Raw genomic sequence first — 21,527 nt, 5'->3', positions numbered from 1 at the left:
CATCCCTATGCCCTACTCCCTGTCGAAGGGCTGAACGTTTGAAGTGAACTGTTTGAAGGGTGTAGGGCATTAATGTCTCTCGTGTGTGCGTTTGGAACTCCTTTCACAAAGGGAATGACTGCCCAAATGTTAGCTAAATATTGTGTGATTAGGTCATATTTCACTTTGTTGTTTTTTACTCCACTTGTTATTCATAAATGATATGATATGATAAAGGAAACCTATAAACAAGTAGCTATTTTTAAACATAATAAACATACTTTCCTCTACACTAAATTATCTTTTTACTAAATTCTTACTATGTTAAATCATATGTTTGACTGACAAAAATTGTATAAAAGAAATACAAACTAAATTACTATTCTTACATTTGTAGGTAACTTTAAAATCCTGCATCATATTTGCTTCAAAATGCATTGCGAGAACTCGTAATCTAACACCACATGATCACAAACGGATCTCACTTACTTGAAGTGACCATGTCATGTGCGCTTTACTAACAGACTTTTGAAAGGACCCTTCACGAAGAGATTCAGGTGTTCACTTTCGTTTGAAACGGCTCTACAAGTGGCGTCTCCTTCACTAAGGGCCCTTCAAGGGCGCATAAATGGCGAATGGAAAATGGTGATATTCTATCTATGATACTAAATATATTTATATTTTCAAACAAGTATATTTATGATGTTTGACGAGTGTTGCTTTTTCAAACACACGTTATGAAGGACTCAATCTCATGGTGATTTTAGATGATATATCGTGATATATATCGGCACAGCCCTAAATGGAAGACAAAATTAAAGCACAATATAAAATACACATCACAGTCGTACATGAACGAGCCACCAGAGAGAAATATCTGAGGTCTGTTTAAATCCTTCACGTAGAACCTACAGACTGAAGAACATCCAGAACGTCTCGTCTCACTCTCACACTCGTTCTGTGTATTCAGAGGAAATCATGTTATTATTTTAGACAGATTTCATCAGAGCCGAAGACACAAACACACTGAAGGCAGTCTGATGTTTTTACTTCAATCTCATCTCAACATATACCAGAAAATTGATGACATCACACATAATAAACGTGAAGTAATCTTATGTTCTGGTAAAAAGCATGTGAGGTTCAGGAAGAGATTCGCTTATGATAATATTTCATCAAGATATAATAAATGACTGAAATGACTTTTCATTTATACTCTTGAGGCACAAACCTCTGATCTACATCTCTGACTAAAAACCCTGTTTCACATTTAATCTCATAACAAGAAGAAAATAGATTTTGAGCATCATGTGGAGTGTAACTGGACCGTACCCAGAATACACATCCAGAGCAGAAAAAACTCTTCAGTGGAACAACAGCACCTACAGTTTTCACTTCACCATCAGAAACTGAGACACCGATAACCATCTGAAAACAGCTTGTGAGGAGAACACAATGATGATGAGAGAGAGAGAAAGCAGCAGTGTTTGGAGATGTGTGACCCCGGGTGAGAGAACGCACGACTGAATTGGTGCAGAAAGATTAAAGGAGAAAGACTCTTTCTCTTACTGTGTTTGTGTGTGTGAGAGAGAGAGAGAGAGAGAGACAGACAGACAGACAGCGTTTCAGTTTGATGTTGAGGACGCGTCTCATCTTCAGTGTTGTGTTGAAGTTCAAAGGAGACTCCGGTATGAATCCATCACTACCAAACCTCAACTCATTCACTGTGTGTGTGCACCTGGTAAACCCTACGGTATGGGGACAACATGTGACATTATTTGGTCCTCATGAGGAAACAAGTTTATAAATCATACAGAATTAACTTTTTTGAAAATCTAAAAGAGTGTTGTGTGATTGTGAGGTTTAGGGGTAGAGAATATGATATACAGTTTGTAGAGTATAAAAGCCATTGTGTCTATGGAATGTCCCCAGAAAACATGGAAACCCAACATGTGTGTGTCTGTCAATATTACAAATCTGATCCACATTCACATTACACAAATATTCATTTCAAACACCCGACCTCTCCACCACCGGTCTCACTGAATGACTGTTGCCATGGTTACCGTGTGTGAGGTCATCTCATTTATTGTAATGTCTCACACAGGATCTCATCACTTCATCAACTTTCATCAGAATGTTATAACTCTTGACTTTCATTATCCAAAGACAATAAAGTTCTCATCAACCAATCAAATCGCTGTGAGCAACATCCGGCTCCGCCCTACTGCACATTGTTACGGCTTAGTGTGTTCCTGTAGCTCGGTTAACTTGATACAAAACACACATGTTCACACACACACATGTGCACACACTTATGCACGCACACATACAAAAACACGCAGGCACGCACACACACACTCATGCACACAAACACACACACGATCAGCCCTAAACATGAGCAGCACAATGAGTTTAAACTAAACCTGTAAAATCATTTCACATCTTCAGTGAGATCTGCATCTCGTCCTCAGATGACTCTCTCTCTCTCTCTATTTCTCTCTCTCTCTCTATTTCTCTCTCTATCTATCTCTCATTCTCTCTCTCTCTCTCTCTCTCTATATATATATATATATATTTCTCTCTCTCTATCTCTCTCTCTCTTTCTCTCTCTTGCTCTCTCTCGCTCTCTCTGTCTCTATGTGTGTGTGTTTCTTTCCCTCCTCATCGTCTCACTGACTTTGGCTGATGTTCAGAGTCTGGTGTGTATTTGGTGAAGTCTGCAGTGAGTCAGAGACGCTGTGATCACACTGGCAGGTGGCCGCACAGATCCTGGCATTAGTGGAAGTGTTTAGACCTCAGTGAGGAGACAGCCTGACACCTCTTCACTCTGTCAACACGCCACACCACTAAAGCACAACTACAGCACGAGCGCGTGTGAGAGGATCCCTGCGGAGGAATAACTGACTGCTGTGTGTTCATTCAGACACTACAGGTGTGGACGTGGAGGACCGTCGGTGATCTCATCGCTGTTAAACACTGCGGAGGATAAAAGTGTTTCAGCTGCGTTTGACATGATGATGAAGTGCAGGGACTGCGGTCGGTCACATGATGCGTGAGAGTTTAGTGGGGTCACACCGTTAACCGATCTCACGGGACCACCGCAGATGTCACAGTCAAGGGGCCCTATTTTAATGATGTAAGCACATGGTCTAAAGCGCAGGTGCACTCAGGACGTGTCCCACTTCTGCTAGTTTAATGACGGGAAAACGGTCGGCGCGTCTCGGCACATGGTGTAAACAGGCCGTCTCCATTCTCTTGATGATTAATGGGTGTTTTTTGGGCGTGACATACAGTAAACCAATCAGAGTCTCATATCCCATTGCGTTCGCATTTATATTTGGCATGTTTGTGTGCTGCTGCACTTCCCTCATAAGTATAAAGTGAAGGCACGTTGTGGACTCGCCCAGAGGCGCATTAACTACTAACACACTCTTTAAATAACACAAATACTGCGCCATTGACTTTAGATCTGGTCACACACGCAAACAAACACATCCACACACACACACACAGCGGACGCATACACGCAGCGCACACACATACACACACATGCACACTCGCACACACGCGCACAAACATACGAGCACACACTGTGCACACACACGCACAAACACACACACACAGACACACAAACACACACACGCGCACAAACACATCCACACAGACACACAAACACAGTGCACACACACACATGTAGTAATATATCCACAGCATATACTCATATACACAATAAATATATTAATAGAGAAACTCATTATCCCTGATGAGGTTGTGTTTATTTAACCTCTCACAATCTACTGCTTAACAACTCTGTGATCATCAAAACACTGTGTAACAGCAGATAAACAAACTCTTTTAAATAGTGTCGTACACATACACTACCAGTACATACTCACTCATGTGTTCATAGTTTTTACACATTCTAGAATAATACTGAACTCATCAAAATGATGATATAAAACAAACGTTACTATGGGAATTATGTAACTAAAACCTAAATTAAAACGTTTTTTATTTGATCATCTTCAGTGTCGTCGCCTTTGACTAGAATTTGCAGAAATGTTTTCTTGTCATTTTCTCGAGCAGCTTCTGGAGGTCTCACCCTCAAGACGCGTTTTAAACAATATTAAAGGAGATCCCATCTGTTCTGCGCCCTTATTGGCCGCCCTTTCTTCATCATTTAGTCCATTTATAAACACTTTCATAAAATAAAATGTTAGTTTACTAGTAGTACTTTTGGACTAATTGCAGACGTTTAAACATAGACTTCCAGATCAAACCTTTTCTAAAATAATGCGAAACATTTCTCTGACACCTCCATCTCTAAAAATGAATTCAACTTCTATTAAACCGGTCCTGTTCCACCTATGTGGAATGATCTGCCCACTGCTACAAGATCTGCAGATTCTGTAGCCATCTTTAAGAAACGCCTGAAAACACATCTCTTCCGCCAACATCTGACTGATCTGTTCTGACTCTTTTCTTTTCTTTTCTTCTCTACTCTTTTCTTCTCTACTCTAAAAAATAAAAAAAAATAAAAAAATGTATGAATGAATGGTTCCGTATACTGTGTTAGGCTATATGAGACTAGTCTTCTTTTTGATTGCACTTATGCTTTTGTTGTACTTGTGCTGTCCTAATTGCTTCCATTGTCTACCCCACTTGTAAGTCGCTTTGGATAAAAGCGTCTGCTAAATGACTAAATGTAAATGTAATGTAATGTATTATTTAATAAGATTCAACAGTTAAAGTTGTTTTCTCCTGAACTATCATTGTGTGCTAAAGAGATTGTACGGTGTGTCACTGAGATCCGGAGGAATCTCTGAGGGTTTTTAAATCAAGTGTAACTGAATGAACTCTTCAGATCCAGGAGGGAACGATAAGACTTAATGAAACGTCAGGTGGCTGTCGCCGTTACCGCCGCTCCAATAATCCATCTCAATAGCTCAGCGTGAAGGTTCTGGAAATTAGCATGTGTCCTTATCAAAGACATCCAGTCGTCTCAAGGCAACATCACACCCCTCCTCTCTCTCTCTCTTTATGACTCCACATCTACACGACATGATTTATATCCGTCTTCAGAAAACAAACCGCACCAAATTACTAACTTGACTGATATATATTAATTACTTCAGTGACACGACTGAAAGAATTCCTCACCGCCGCCCGGAGCACTCCAACCGTCCACATCACAGAAATCACATAGAGAAACTATAACACTAAACTCAGAGACAACACGAGCACAAAAGAAAGAATAAAACAAACATTGCATCTCTTTAACATCTCAGGTATTTCTCATTTACATCCATTTGTGCTTGAGTCTCACCTGCATCTCAGATATTTCACCTGAGAAAAGAGCCAGAAATTCGATTCGACACATCAAAATCGCCGGTGTTAAAAAATGTCAAATTAACACTCACAGGTATCTGACATTTTTAAAAATGGGGATTTTTCTGTGTACTGAAGTTGGCGATGAAATAAAAAACAACTGACAATTCCATCAAATCTCAAGAGCGACGAAACAGCATCCTGCGAGCAATAACATTTTGACATCAATGTGCTTTTTTAAACATGGTGTTTAAAGCGTCACGAAACCTCCCCTTTACATTCTACCTCACTGTGGATTTTGAAAAATGCAATTAAAAACGTGAACGCTGTGAGAAGAAGAGCCGATAAAACCCACCAAAGTTTCCGGCATGGGAGACGGCGCTCTAATCATAGGGGGCAGTGATGAGTCATAGGGGGTTTCGTGGCTTAGTGTTTTGTGGCTTTTTAATTCTATGAGGAAATACCCAGATTCCTGAGCAGATCCACCAATCAGAGGAGTCACGGTAACCATGGCAACAGACGCAGCTTCTCTGCACCTACACTCTCGCATGTTATTATATTCTCATATATAAACACTTTGCCATAAACTTCAAATATTTTGTAAACTTATAATATGAAAAAACATAGCAAGAAGAACACTTTTAAGAAATAAGTAAATATAAAGTCAACTAAACAAGATTACCCCCCCAAAAAAAACAATATATGTGAAATATAGAAATAAATGTGAAGAACTGATATATGCAATAATGTGGTATGTTTGATTTGACATAAAGGAAAAGGCTGAATAAATGTGTGGTGTGAGTGACAGAGAGTTGAGCATCAGACGGTGTGAACCCTCATCATCATCAGACTCCTGAAGTCATTATCAGACACCTCATGAGTCTGACGGACAGACGGACATCAGACGCTCTTATGACACCAAACGTCACGACATGTCATCATCTCACTGACAGAAGTCACACTACAGTGTCAGAGGCTTTATACCGCGGTATATTCACAATAACACACTGTTCATCACTGGTGTACTCTACACACACAAACACATGATGCCAAAACATGAAGGCAATCAACACCTGAAACGTGTGAACGTCTATTTTATAAAAGATCATATTCTCATCTTGTTTTCCAGTTAAAAACATCTACATTTCCATCAAACAAGACCCAGTCGATCCTCAAAAACTGAAGAATATGAAGCTGTTTACAGAGAATGTATCTCAAATGAAAAAGATGTGTCTTACCCCAGTGGATTATCGTGGAAAGACGGTTTGCTAAAGTAAATATTCAAGCCAAGAAAAATGCTTTGGCAAGACGAATAAAATCGTCGGATGATATCAATTCAAGTTTCAAATTCTTTATTGTCAGATGTTCTCGGTACAATGAAGTTCTTACTTTGTTACTCCTCACAAGAAAGACAAATGACAGAACTATATAGTATATTTCATATATACAAAGAGCAAATAAAAAGATCTGTGTAATGAATAAAAAAGAAGAAAGAGAACCTGAAAGAACAGACGATGACACAGATACTCACAGTGTGAAGATGAAGTAGAGATGCAACAATACAGCTCACACATGGTTCAATACCATCATCAGCTTTTCACTCACAGGTTGGGTTCAGTTCTGATGGCTCTGCACATTAAAGTGTTTTTCATTGTTCTATGCTTATGTGACTGGAACACTTAAACGTATAGAAGACAAAAAACAAACTTACTGAAATTCTCTTTATTTAACTTGACTTATTTAATTGTCTTTCAGCAAAAATCAACTTCCTGGCTCACAGCAGTTTGTGGTTTACTGTTCATAAACATGCTGGTAAAATAAGCTTCTTGAAGAGGTTTCTTGAAGGTGCGTCACTGCCAATGCAATAAATTGGAAGAAATGCAATTCCTGGAGGCAACTTAAGTAATATGAAAGTGAGAACTGGTATAAGTATCTGTGTGGTGTATGTCATCCAATGTGTCCAATGTGACATCAACAGATTCAAAAAACAATAACCCAGAACATTCATTTCATCAATCCATTTGACAAATCTACATGTCCAGTTCGTCACAGACACACACACACACACACTGTCACTGCAGTAATGTGTAAAAACAACAACAACAACACAAGCAGACGAGGTTCTCCTGTGCTCACGCTGACTGCCGGTGTGTGGAGAGAAACAATCAGTTCAGCTAATGAAGCTCAGATCAATGAGATTGAATGTCATTGAGTCTGAGATGAATCCTCTGCTGACACAGATCAGAATATTGATCAAAACACCAATATCTATCAGAACACACACTGACACCAGCAACAGAAACACCTTCATACATTATTAAACATCTACAACATCAGATCTGTGTCTGTGCATGATAATGTGTTTAGACAAACATCGCACAACATATGATCACTGAGGAACCCCACAGCATAACATCAACACCCCTCTGCTCAAACATCACCTCGTCTTCTCAAAGGTCTCGTCTGATATCTATTAAATCACAAAATCATTAACACACGGCTTGTGTCATTTCTGCAAATGTTTAGGACATCACATGGTCTACCTTTGAAAGTAAGTTCACAACAAGGTTATTTTAGTTTACTCAAATTAAAACGTGGTAAATGTTCTTGTTCATTGAAATCAAATCAAATATTGACCTAAAAATTACTGGAACTTACACACGCAATACGTGTGCACAGACACACACACACACACACACACAGAAGTGAAGAAGCATGAATATTAGCCGTGTATCTGTTGATGTGAATGTACGGATGTGACGCTCATGAATCTTTCTTGATTGACACGTTAGAGGAACGTCCACCCATCTTCTACACCTGCACCTGTTCTCTAAACCCTGTCAGCCATCTTGCTATGCCACAGTGAGCCAGAAGAGCTCAGATCTGATCAGACACCAGACGAGATGACAGAACACACGCCTGTGGTATTCAGATCATGTGTGCGCTCACAGTAGACTCTCACATAACCTGAGGGAAGTTAAACTGCTCCACCGTACAACATCATCATGATCTCATCCTGAACAAAATCAACAGACAGATGAAATCAAATCAAATAAAAGGCTGAAGCTCCTGTGAAGGACTCATGTAGTGTCTGTGATCTTCATATAAAACTGATGACCTCATCAACACCATCTACAGACATCAAAACCGTGAGCTTATTAACATACAGTATATGACAAGTCAATCAGAACACAGAACACATGTGTACACTGTCTGGCCTCGCACACGAGAGCCACGATTTTAAGATGACGTGTCAAGTAAAAAAAATCTACTTTTACATCCAAAAGCAGTGAACCAATTAGAAGAATTTGGAGGCGGTGCAAATGCTGCGAGCTTCTGTTTACAGTAGCAAGTCGAACCCTGTCCGATTTTTTAAAACTGACGAAAATATCAGAGGCAGTGTTTAAATGTGATTGACACAACGTGAGGTGAATTTTCTTTTTTAACATGTGGAAAACTCAATGGGCTTTAGTCTCACAAGTTTCTGAACTGGACGCGGCGTAATGCGACCAACACACGGCTTGTTCTAATGGGATTGTCGCTCCACATCCGGTGGGGACAAAATTGCAATCACAATGGGTTCTAATGCATTCTATCGCACCACATCCGGTGTTCACACGCTGTCAGCCTCAGACGTCATCCCCATGGACCGTTGGCGAGACGTCTGATGTATACGCCACACTTTTCTGGAAATACTTCAGACATTAGAAGTCGTTATCTGATTGGTTGAATTTCACAGGATTTCTGGGAGACATGCGTGTCGTGTTCTTTAACGGCCTGGAAACAACAGAAACCTGTCTGACCTAAGCAAAGTTGTCGTGTTTACAACGGTTGCTATAAGAATTTCTCCCGATCGACTTAACGCTTCATTCTTAAAAGTATGTGAGGTTCATGCCGGCATTAAATTATAATCATTTTGTTGCCGTTAACTTTCGACACGTTTGTGAATGTACACCAGTCTGTTACTGCGGAGACATTTCCACGCCTAAAAACGTGGCGCCGCACAAAAACCAACGTGATGGGTTGCTTTACCTGTCAGTTATATGCCTCGTGGGCGGGCCTTGGCCAAAGAATGCGCCGATGAGTTCCTGAAGGTCTGTCTGTGGAGTGAACATGAAGCTCAGACCTGTAAATCAATTCTCAATTCCCTGATATTAGCAGGTTTTAGGATTTGAGGAGCAGAAAGAGAAAGGCCGGTAAGGATTTCAGACGGATATAATGCCGGCGGAGACTCAACATCAGTTCAGATACATCCAGACACAAAAGAGCTTCATCCAGCATCCGTGCCGGTGAATTGTAAAGATCCCTCATGCCCTTAAGCCTTTTCTTCCTCAACATGAAGACGCGTGTGGAATATCTCACTCTCACACATCTCTCCATTCACTGCTGCCAACAAACACAAAGCTTATTTCCCTCTGAAAACCTTTCATTCAACATCACAGTGTTCACAACACACACGTGTCTGATTCAGAGGTCAGGTGTATAGATTACGAGTGTGAGATGATTCTGAGGGTGATGAAGGTCAAGAGGGCCGCTGACCTCTGCTCTCCTCTCCTTGCTTTCATTTCCTCTGTTTGTTTTTTGAGGGTCTCGCTGTTGCAGGTCCTCTGACCGATGACACACAATGAGCCCCATTCACCCTCTGTCCCCCATCTGACGCCGCCTCTAAACCCCACGGAGGGCCAATCTGTCGGCTCCATTGTCACGGGCTTCTGGCAGCAGTTGGAGAGTCTGGGCCGTCTGCGGTTGCCAGCAGGATTGGTCACAGGTCACAGCGCGTCCGACTCGACAATTATCCTCCCTGAGGAGACGCATACATTACAGACCAATCGCCCGTGAGCGCCAGAATCCCCCCGATCACAGCTGTCACGCACCCTCTTAATGCTCGGCATGCACAGAAACCAATAAGCTTTAATGAGTTTGTTTCTGGCGTGTCTGATCATTGCGGCCGGATGTGATAACACATGATAACACATTATTGTTTATTCAACAATAAAACACAAGACGCTTACTATATAATATCAGACGACCAGTGAAACACCTCTCGTTAGCATAATCACAGGAAGTGATGTCATCCAGCCCATGCTGTCAGATCTTTAGAAATCCTCAGAGCTGCAGAGGTGTGACTGCGGTGACCTTTGACCTTCAGGGACAAAAGAGCTTCAATATTCATGCTGACTGTGAGATGCGTTTACACAGCGACATGAGGCTCAGAGTCTCCACGTGACGTGTGTGATCTCAGATCTGATGAGAGCCTCCTCACATCTCAGTGTGTGTTTGTGTACAGAGAAACACAGAATTAATGACTGAATGTGTGTGTGTTTGACTGATAGTCAATATTGAATGTGTAATTTATGCGTGTTGAGCACATTGTACATAAATTTAAACACACAATAGAAGCACACACCTACAAAACACACACATACACGCATAAAATAACGCAAAATATTTGATTTTTTTATGTATGCAAATTGTATAATGTAAAAGGTACACATGACATTCTTAGTAATTGTGCAGTTAATTTTCGTAATGTCATTTCAGAAAGTTATGGAAAATTATTCCTCTCCCCAAATTTTTACGTACCGATACAGAATAATATATAATTTAATAGGAAGGATTTTATTTACATATCAATATTTTGTTTAAATCTACTTTTTAAATATATTTTTTGCTATTTAAAAAGATGTTTCCAGACGTAAATCAGTTACATTTACATTTTTAACAATATTTGAAGTGTAATTTATGAGATCTGTTGTATTTTGAATCCAATCTTTCTTTGTAAAAGGCATAAAAATGATCATGCCGATTTTAAAGTTAAGGATTGATTATTTTACATTTAGTCATTAAGCAGACGCTTTTATCCAAAGCGACTTACAGTGCACTTATTACAGGGACAATCCCCCTGGAGCAACATGGAGTAAAGTGTCTTGCTCAAGGACACACTGGTGGTGGCTGCTGGGATCGAACCAGCAACCTTTGATTTACCAGTTCAGTGGTTTAACCCACTAGACCACCATCTCCTAATAGAGTTTATATATACATTGAACCAAACACTATCATAACATCTTAGGCGATAATTTAATATACTTCTTTTGACGAAACATCCCATCTTTCGGTTGTGACACACACATTTCAGTAGTGATGGTAATGTTTTGGTAGTGACCACAATATTTAATTTTACAGCTGAATCAGACTTTCAACATTTCATGTTAAAACAAAATAATGTTGCTCATACATAGCCAGCACATACAGCAGACACGCATCTGACGGTAAAAATCTAAAAGAAAACCTACAGCACACATACTATATCACTAATATTACATACTAAAATACTAATGATTTGCGTAACTGTTCAGTGTTTTGTTTATTTCCCCAAATACAGGATTATGTGTTCCTTTTTCTCACTACCGAAACCATTGGTGTCACTACCGAAACAATGATACCCAGTTCGGATAGACCTTTCGGTTGTGACGGTAATGAGCCTAGCTCAAAGATGGTAATCAGCACATGGTTTGGAAGCACAGTTCTGAACAGATGGACACACTTATAACCTAAATTTTATGGATTAACGCCCCAAAATGTTTGCTTCATTGGAGAACAAAGATGTTTGGTAGTGACGTCCCTTAAAGTAACACAAAGATTATGAGATATTTTAACACATTTAGTCATTTACTTCAAAACGATACGACCGATCTGCTCATCATGTAGCTTATTAGAGAGAGGGACACAGTAATGATTCTTGATCCAAAATGTAGGGGTGTGGCTGAAATCAGTCTCGGCCAATGGACTGAAACACACACTGTTTCAGGAGTGACATGAGAATTCAGGACATTTTTTTAATATAAAGTTAAATCATATAAAAAGATAACATAGAAGAAATAATTTCTTGAACTCTAAAAGATATTTTTTTAAATAAAAGTTTCCTTTTCACATAATTTTCATAAATTGAAGTTTAAGGGGTTTGGGTTTGGGACACACAGCTCCCAATTGAAAGTACACAAAATTGTGTTATTTTATATATATTAAGCTTACTGATATTTTAAATATTATTGTGATGATAGAAGTAAACAGTAAACAACAGTAAACAACTGCCTTTTAAATGTGTTCTTTTATGTGGGACAGCAGTTTGCAGGAATTCTTTAGAATGTCCCATATAATAAGAACATTATCTGATCATTATAATTCCATTATGTAACACATTTCAGTATACTGTGTGTAACAAAAGCATTGACCAATCAGCATCCAGTCTTACAAGCATCTGTTTCATAAAGTGACTGTCATGGGTGTGCCATCTGTCTGACTACAGAGAATTCACATCTCCTGTAAAGAATAAGTCTTCAGAGAGTCAAACGGATCAATAAACCTCCAACCACTTCAGCACCAACATCTCAAATAAAGCAGAAAAAAAATGTAACGTTTAATGTGTTTCATGTGTTTGTACGGAAACATTCTGTTCTCTCCTGTTATTAAACTCGTGTTATCAACACATTTCAATAACATTTCTCTACACTCAACCATAACACAAAGCATTCTGGGATAGTCTTCAAATCACATGTAATGAAATATATTGAACAGGTTTATACTGTACTGCTGACACGCTTCAAGAAAGCATGAACGATTTCAAGACCAACGTCAGAGTACTTTTAAATAATCATGTCAAGAAAAATAGAAAGAGTGAAGCGTCAATTTATAAAGGATGAGGTTCTTGAAATCTTCTGTCTTTTCTTCATTATTTTTTAACACGACAGCGAAGCATCATTGCAGCTAAAAAAGAAAATCTCCTATTGTGTTTCACAGAAGACAGAAACTCGTGAGCTGCATAAATCATGGGAATTTACACTCTATAAAACAATTCATCGTTCACGCACACGATTCACAAATGAAACCTGCACATGATAAACACACGCATGCACGCACGCACGCACACCGGGACCATAATCACGCGGGTTTATCGTCAATGTTTAACGCCCCTTGTGACTAAACAAAGGGGCTCAATGTGAGTTTGCACACCGACGAGTAAAACGGCAGGCGTGAAAGCTTCATAAAAACTCCGCCTCAGGCTGTTTTTTTTTGGTTTGAGGCGCCACGTTAAAAACTGTCCAACCAATGAGATTGGAGTTTTTGCCTGAAGCTGCTTTACTTACACTTAAACACCACTTGGTGGCGCCCAAATGCAAAACGGTCTAGCCGAGACGACGAGAGATGAATTCTTCTTCTGTGTGGTGTCAGAAGCATAAAGTTGCGCAGTGCCACCTTGTGTACCGGGGTGTTTCTGGTTTTCATCAGCGCCATCTACAGGAAGTGAATTTGCAATCGCTTGGGTACGAACGTCGAAACGCTGGCGATAAGTGCGTGCCACTATCGTCTCGGTGTGTACAAGTTTTAGCGTTTTGGTGTGTTTTAGCACTTTTGGTAGATGTCTTTGTCATTTTATAATTTATTGGTTTAGATTTTATGTTTCTATATAAGACTAATACATTTTTATTTTAGTTTTGTTTTAGATTATTATTATAATTTTAGTGCTTTGAAAAAAAAAAAAAAAAGTTCAGTTTTTCCAATATTTTATTGGTTAATATTGTATTTGATTTCAATGAACAGTCACGTTTTCAAACTTTTAATTTTAGTCAACTGAAATAACCTCGACTATAGCAGCGATTCCCAAACTTTTTCGGTGCAGGTCAGGACCCACCAAGACAGCTTTAATCTATTTTCACCAAAATATTTTTAAATGGAAATATGAGGAGAAAATACATATTCATTCTCTTTAACTAGAGTAGTTTTTATTTTCCCTGAAGAGAATAAATGAAATTTAAGCTGCAATACCAAACTATCTAATAGTAACATATCTAAGCTTTTCTCATTCCCGGTCATTAACTGGACTAAACACTTAGACACATTAAAGTGACTTTCCACGACCCACCTCATGCCACTGTGCGACCCACAAGTGGGTCCCAACCCACAGATTGAAAACCCCTGAACTACAATATTATAATATAATATATTATAAAACACTTTTTATATTCATGTGTGAAGCGGCTGACACACACACACACACACACACACACAAACACACACACCTGTGACCGCACATCAGATCAATTCTATGATAATTCTGCAAGTTCTGTTGCTTAGCAACCAGAGACAAGCGGTGAACTGTGACGTGTCAAAGGTGAGCAGATCAGCAGAAAACTGAGCAACACATTTCTACAGCGCTGTGTGTGTGTGTGTGTGTGTTAGGGATGTCCACAGAATTAAATCTCACTTCAGATTACTCACTCTTAATCCTGCTGTGTGAACGCAGCTGTTCAGTCTGTGGTGTGTGTGTGTGTGTGTTCTCCTTCAGCTGTCCAGACAATCACAATTCAGCATTAATGTAGAAAAAGTTTGAAACTAAATACATGTTTGTGATTGCGTGTTTATAATACTTTGGCTTGGTTGTATTTAAGGTTGCCCATGAGAGCGTCTTCACAGACTGAAGCTCTCTGAGGGTTATCTGTCAGCCGCTGCCGGTGTTTAATGATGGAAGCGGCTCATCAGGACGTCCTCTCCAATAAACACAAGGACGCAGCAATGTCACGCTGTCATCAGACCCGCTCAACACCGCCTCCTTCAGCCGGGACATTTATTCAGTTTAGTCACACGTGTCAGCGGGCAGCACGCGTAATTGTGGATCCAAGCAAACGGCCTAAAAGCAGCCAATGACATCCTGGGTTGCTCATTAAGTGTGAACGGAGCTGAGAGTTTTATGAAAGATGCTCTCGGAATAATGCATGAGGTCTGACATTGGGTGGGAGCGCACGCTTCACATCGCTGACATGACGATTGAATTAGGATCTAAGGGGAGCGCCGCTGAATTGGACCCATGTGACTGGAGGAAGTGAAGCGCTGTCATTTTTCACAGGACACAGATTGGATTTCCCACTGAATGTAATGTGATCCCAGTTAGTGCTGTGGATGCTGTAATTGACATGATGAAATGGCAGGTGAAGGACAATCTCATCCCATCCTCAACTGGGATAACTCCCAGATTCCCTTCAGGTTATTCCACACGCGCCTGCCACTCAACAGCATCCCAAACTCACAGCGGACTCTCTATCACTGACACTACAGGAACGTAACTGAAACATATTCATTTTCATATTGTTATTTTAGAAAGTTATGCAAAATTCTTCCTCTCCCCAAATTGTGTCACTACTGATAAACAATATCATTTAATAAAGTCAAAAATCATATATAATTCTATAGGAAGGATTATATTTACATATTAAGATTTTGTTTAAATCTTTCTTTTTGCTATAAGAAAAAAATGCAACAACATTTACAATTCAACAAGAGGAACGCAACTGAATCACATTCTACATATTTATTTGTAATGTAAAGGCTGTAGGTGGCGTTTTAAAGATTGTTTATTGATATCAACTCTATGTCTCTATAAATATGATTATATATGTATATGAAGAGTTTGGTTCAAAAGTTTGGTTGTTTTTTATGATGTTATCATGTTTACTGGGTTTTATTGTGGAAGTCAGCTGTATTTTTTGAGTTGTCATGGCTAAAATAAAAATAAACAATTGCAGAATCATTTAATAATTTACATTTATGCAGCTAATATGTGCATTATTATTTTCCCTATAGATAACTTGTATCTGTGGACTAATAAAAAACATGATAAACAATTATTATAGAACTACATTGTAAAAGGAATACAGTGAAAATGTGTGTTCTATTCCTCTATATATTTGAGTAAGAATATGAGAATATGTGTGTAAAGACATAATGTGCAGAATCTTATTAACAGGTCCACTTTCATTAAAGTGAATGTCATTTCTTGACTTAATATACTAGAAGACCAGGTTCACTTGAGCACTACAGGTGTTCATCAGGTCCAGACTTTTACTTTAGTCAGGGAATGAAGAGTAGTTAAAGTAAATGATTATTTAAACACTGATCTGTGTGAGTAACTATGATCCATTGACCCTCACTGGAGAGAAAACTAGAGACACGTGAAGCGGTTGAGACTCAACGCGGCTGTCTGGTCATCTTACATAGCATGTGTGTGTGTTTGTATACCGGTGTGTGCTTGTGAACACGAGTGTTCCTGTGTGTGAATATGCGTGTGTGTGTGTGTCTGCGTGCTTGTGTCTGTGTGTGTGTCTGTGCGTGTGTCTGTGTGTGTGTGTGTGTGTGTGTGTCTGCGTGCTTGTGTCTGTGTGTGTGTCTGTGCGTGTGTCTGTGTGTGTGTGTCTGTGTGTGTGTGTGTCTGTGCCTGTGCATGTGTGCATGTGTGTGTGTGTGTGTGTGTTTCTGTGTGTGTCTGTGCGTACGTGTTTTTGTGCCTGTGTCTGTGTGTGTGTGTGTGTGTGTGTGACTGTGTGTGTGCGTGCGTGCGTGTGTGTGTGTGTCTCCAGCAGATCAACGTGCGTCTGCATTTCTCACACATATGCCACTGAACACATCACACATCACAAACACACAAGAATCACAATCACTCACTCAACGACTACTATTTAAAGAAATAAATGAACATGAACTCTTCAAACAGTTCACACACTAATAACAACAATTACGCATCAACACTCAAGACACGATATTCAAACCTCACTAGACATCACAAACAACCTCAACACACACATCTCAGAACTCAACACCAACACAAACCTCAATCACGGTGACAATCAACAAACATCAATCAATAAAAGCAAAACTTAAACAGACAACCGACGCACCAAACAAACAAACGCAACGCAGCGTCTGAAGATGTTTTTCTGCATTTATCTCAATCTAGATTTTGTGTATTTTATGTCCAGTATCTGGAGTAGAAGTCAAGCACTGTTTGTTTTGGAGGTTTGACATTAAAGGCGAGACGACCGTTTAAATCAAGAGTCATTACTGTCACACTGTATTTTACATCTTTAAAGGCTTCTGTTATTTCGTCCAATAAAACTATATTTTACATTTCATATCTCTGTGGGAGATTCATTTCATTGGAATGAATCACAGTCATTTGAAACTCGTCCAAACACAAGCAGAAACTGAAGGTTTGCGCCGGTTTATTGCTGTAAGTCCTCAGGAGCTCCGCTGATCCGTTCTGCTGGAAATGATGGAGATGTGTAAGAGCTGGAAACACAGTCATCACAATTACACACTCACACAACGACACCTTTGTGTGATGGATCAACCTGATCAGGCCTGAGAGAAATGAAACCCATTACCCACAATCCCCGGCTTCCCTCATTCCCACATAAACGCCTTGGCGTGGTGCATTAGCATCTGACACACCGTCTCATACATCTGCACATGACAGACGAAAACTGCACAACGCACCTGAAGTGAAAGTGAAGGACATCAGACGGCTGTCACCTGAGAAGTGTTACTGTCTCTCTCTCTCTCTCTCTCTCTCTCTCTCTCTCTCTCTCTCTCACTCACTCACTCACTCACTCACTCACTATCTCTCTCTCTCTCTCTCTCTCTCTCTCAAGATTCAAAGGAGCTTTATTGGCATGATAAAAGAAAATGTACATTGCCAAAGCACAAGATTAAATATAAACATGCAGAAATACAGATTAAGATCAAAAATAAGATAGAATAAAATTAAAAGTCTATAAGTAAAAATCTATATATATATACATCTCAATATAAACAGAAAAAGAGTTTTAATTAAAGTTCTCAATGAGGGTGACAGTGTCAGTTTGTGTGTGTTGTTCTGTCAGTGTTGTGTTGTGTTGTGTTGTGCTGGTTGTTCTTTGGTCGTGGCAGGACTTGACATATCTTGCAGCAGGTTTGAGCTTCTTGACTTTTCTCCCAGTATGTATGAGATCTTGTCCTTTTGTTGAAACTGGTCAAAGTCTTTGTGTAAGTTTGTAAACTGGGGGAAGAATGTTTCTCTGATGTGTGTGTAGTTGGGACAGGAGAGGAGAAAGTGCACCTCTGTTTCCACTTGATTGTGTGTGCAGTGTGGACACAGTCGCTCTTCTCTCGGTGTCCATGTGTGTCTGTGTCTGCCCGTCTCTACAGTGAGCTGGTGCTCACTGAGTCTGTACATGCTCAACACTTTTCTTAGTTTAGGGTCTGATACGCTTGTGAGGTATTCTGACACTTTATATTCTCTCTTTAGTGACAGATAGCATTCCACTTTACTTTGCTGAGCTGTTGCTTCTGTCCAGTGTTTGAGATATTTCTCTTTTTGTCTTTTCATCATTTGGTTTAGTCTGGCTGGGGTTTGGGGTTGACTTGGGCATGTTTGGGGTTGTAGAGTTAGTTGTGAGATCAGTTGGATGAAGGGGTTTCTCTCTGGGCTCAGCTCTTGATGGCTTAAGGCTTTGTGATGGAGTGTGTCTGTGTCGCTGTTCTTAAGGTGTGTGTAGAATTTTAAAGCTCTTTTTTGTATTTTAATGATTAGAGGATACAGTCCTAATTCTGCTCTGCAGGCGTTGTTTGGAGTTTTTCTCTGTACCCGTAGAATGTTTTTACACATTTCTGTTTGCAGAATCTCTATTGGGTGTTTGTCCCATCTGGTGAACTCTTGGTTGGCGAGAGGACCCCAAACCTCACTTCCATACAGCGCGATTGGTTCTATAATTGATTGTATTATTTTCAGTCAGATTACGGTTGGGATGTCAATTTTAATATTCTTTTTGATGGTGTAAAAGGCTCTTCGTGCCTTGTCTCTCAGGTCATTCACAGCCTTGTTTAAGTTTCCGGTGTTACTAATGTTTATACCGAGATATGTGTAGTTCTTGGTGTGTTCTAGGGGCACGTTGTTTAGTTTGAAACGGTGATGTTGGTTTTGGCGACTGGGCTTTTTTTGGAATATCATGACTCGAGTCTTCTTAAGGTTAACCTCTCTCTCTCTCTCTCTCATCTCATTTCATCTCATCTCTCTGTTTCAAGAAACCAAACAGCAACAACCTTACACACAGACAAGAACCCGAGAAACGTATTGTTTTACAAAACAAAAATCTCCATCAACTGTTATTCTTAAAGTGAATTCACCTGATAATTCAGATGTAAACAAACACACACTTAGAAATGTGAAAACACAACAAACATTTGTTCTTTCCTCCAGAGATAAACACAAACACACACTTCACATGACGCATCACAACCAGTTAGTTACTGATGGTTCTTCGACACAAACACTGTTAGCCTGTACACATATGTCGTCCTCAGACAAACAGTGAGCGAGCGATTCATTAATGCTGAGTGGAGGATATATTTGCACCATCAGCAGCTCATCGATCGAGCCGGACAGAATCACAGCCTGTGGAGACTCTTTCATCTAATACACACTAATGAAAGAGCATCATCATCATACAAGACATGAACACACTGTGTGTGTGTGTGTGTGTGTGTGTGTGTGTTTGTGCTCATACAACTGAATGACACACCTCAGAAACACACATCAACACAAAGAATCATAACAACACAAGACCTAAAATAAAACAAAGAGAGATGACTCCATACAAATAGAAAATATTCAAGATCACAGATGAAATTAAACTGCAATAATTCATCCATCTTGAGCTTCCTCTCTTGCTCTCTCTCTCTCTCTCTCTCTCTCTCTGGCAGTGCATGCTGGGAGCGTTTGAGTGTGGTGTATTTATTTTTTGTTGTTATTTTGTTTTGGTTTTTGTGTTTATATAAATCATATTTTGTAGTGACAGTGAGGCAGGAGTGAGGAGTCAGACCGGGATGGCGTCCCTTACACAACGGACAGCTTCACCTGTGTCCCTCCATCATGGCGTCAGGTGTGTGCCTGTGAATGGGGCCACTTTTGAGGAAATATTGGTAGCTGCAGGAGAGGAGATCGCCTATGAGAATATCACATCAGCTTCACGAATGAACAAAGCGGTTGTCTTTGTAAAGGAAGAGAATCAAGTGAGTCATTTGATAACCAATGGAATTGTTGTAAGTGGAGATTTTATTACAGTCTTGCTGCTGGTTGCTCCTACAATTAAAGTAACTGTTTCTAATGTCCCTCCGTTCATTCAGAATAACGAGATAGAAAGACAGCTTTCACGTTATGGAAAGTTAGCTAGTGCTATCAACACGATCTCTCTTGGTTGTAAGAACGAAGCATTAAAACATGTAATGTCGTTTAGAAGACACGTCTTTATGTTCTTAAATGAACCGGAGTTAGACATTATATGATTTATGCGAATACCGGAAGCATGAAATGTTTTGAATGTGGCGATATTGGTCACAAACGATTTGCATGTCCACACAAGGCTCGGCCTGCTAATGAAGCTGTAAATGTGGTTGAAAACACGGGACAAAATGTTGACAGAGAGGTGTGTGAATCCGGAAGCGTCGGGACCGATGCTGCTGGACCGAGCGTTTCGCGAGATGTAAATGTGATTGAAAACATAGGACAGAATGTGAAGGCAACTGTGAACATTGATGACAGATGTGAGTGATTCTGGGGGCGCGCGGGACGCAGATAAAGTGCAGTCCGCTGATAAACTTGTTGTGGTTAATGATCAGAATGAGATTAATTTGACTTTGACTGAGGAAAAGACAGAATCCCCCGAGAAGGTCGTTAGGAACCAAAGTGTAGAAGATGGAGTGAATGAATATGACGAGAGTTATGATGTAGAGATGGAAGATGATGACACGTCTTCTGAGTTTTCTGATTTTGGGTCGCAGATATTGGACGACATTTACTCTGCGGATGAAATTAATGACTTTCTCGATAATACGTTTGGCAAAACTGTCGAAGTGGTGAATTTTTTCCCTGATGTCGAGAAATGTATAGCATCAGTTATATTGTTGAATAGAACAGTGAGCCTTACATTTACATTTAGTCATTTGGCAGACGCTTTTATCCAAAGCGATTTACAGTGCACTTATTACAGGGACAATCCCCCTGGAGCAACATGGAGTAAAGTGTCTTGCTCAAGGACACACTGGTGGTGGCTGCTGGGATCGAACCAACAACCTTTGATTTACCAGTTCTGTGGTTTAAGCCACTAGACCACCATCACCACCGCCTTGAAGTACTAGATTATAAGAAAAAGATTTAGGCTGAAAAAGACGCTGACGAAACTGAGAAAGAGTAAAGTTAAGGCAAAATGAAGAAATCAAAAGTTGTGTTGTTTCTACTATGCTGTTTTCTGTCTCTCTCTATCTCTTATATACATATTTATATGGATGTGATAAGAATAGGATCATTAAATATTAAGGGGGGTAGAGATAAGAATAAAGTAGCTTTAATTTCA

General features: G+C 39.8%; 1 protein-coding gene across 2 annotated transcripts in view; it reads right to left on the bottom strand.

The window, feature by feature from the left end:
• The window catches only part of dcc (DCC netrin 1 receptor), a 192,328-nt gene that overhangs the window by 120,027 nt on the left and 50,774 nt on the right, over nucleotides 1-21,527 (bottom strand). The window lies entirely within an intron of this gene.

The sequence above is a fragment of the Triplophysa dalaica genome, chromosome 4 (assembly GCF_015846415.1).
Source record: "Triplophysa dalaica isolate WHDGS20190420 chromosome 4, ASM1584641v1, whole genome shotgun sequence".
NCBI classification, from domain to species: domain Eukaryota; kingdom Metazoa; phylum Chordata; class Actinopteri; order Cypriniformes; family Nemacheilidae; genus Triplophysa; species Triplophysa dalaica.
Note: the sequence above shows the minus strand (reverse complement) of the source record. Positions and strands in the feature narration are given on the sequence as shown.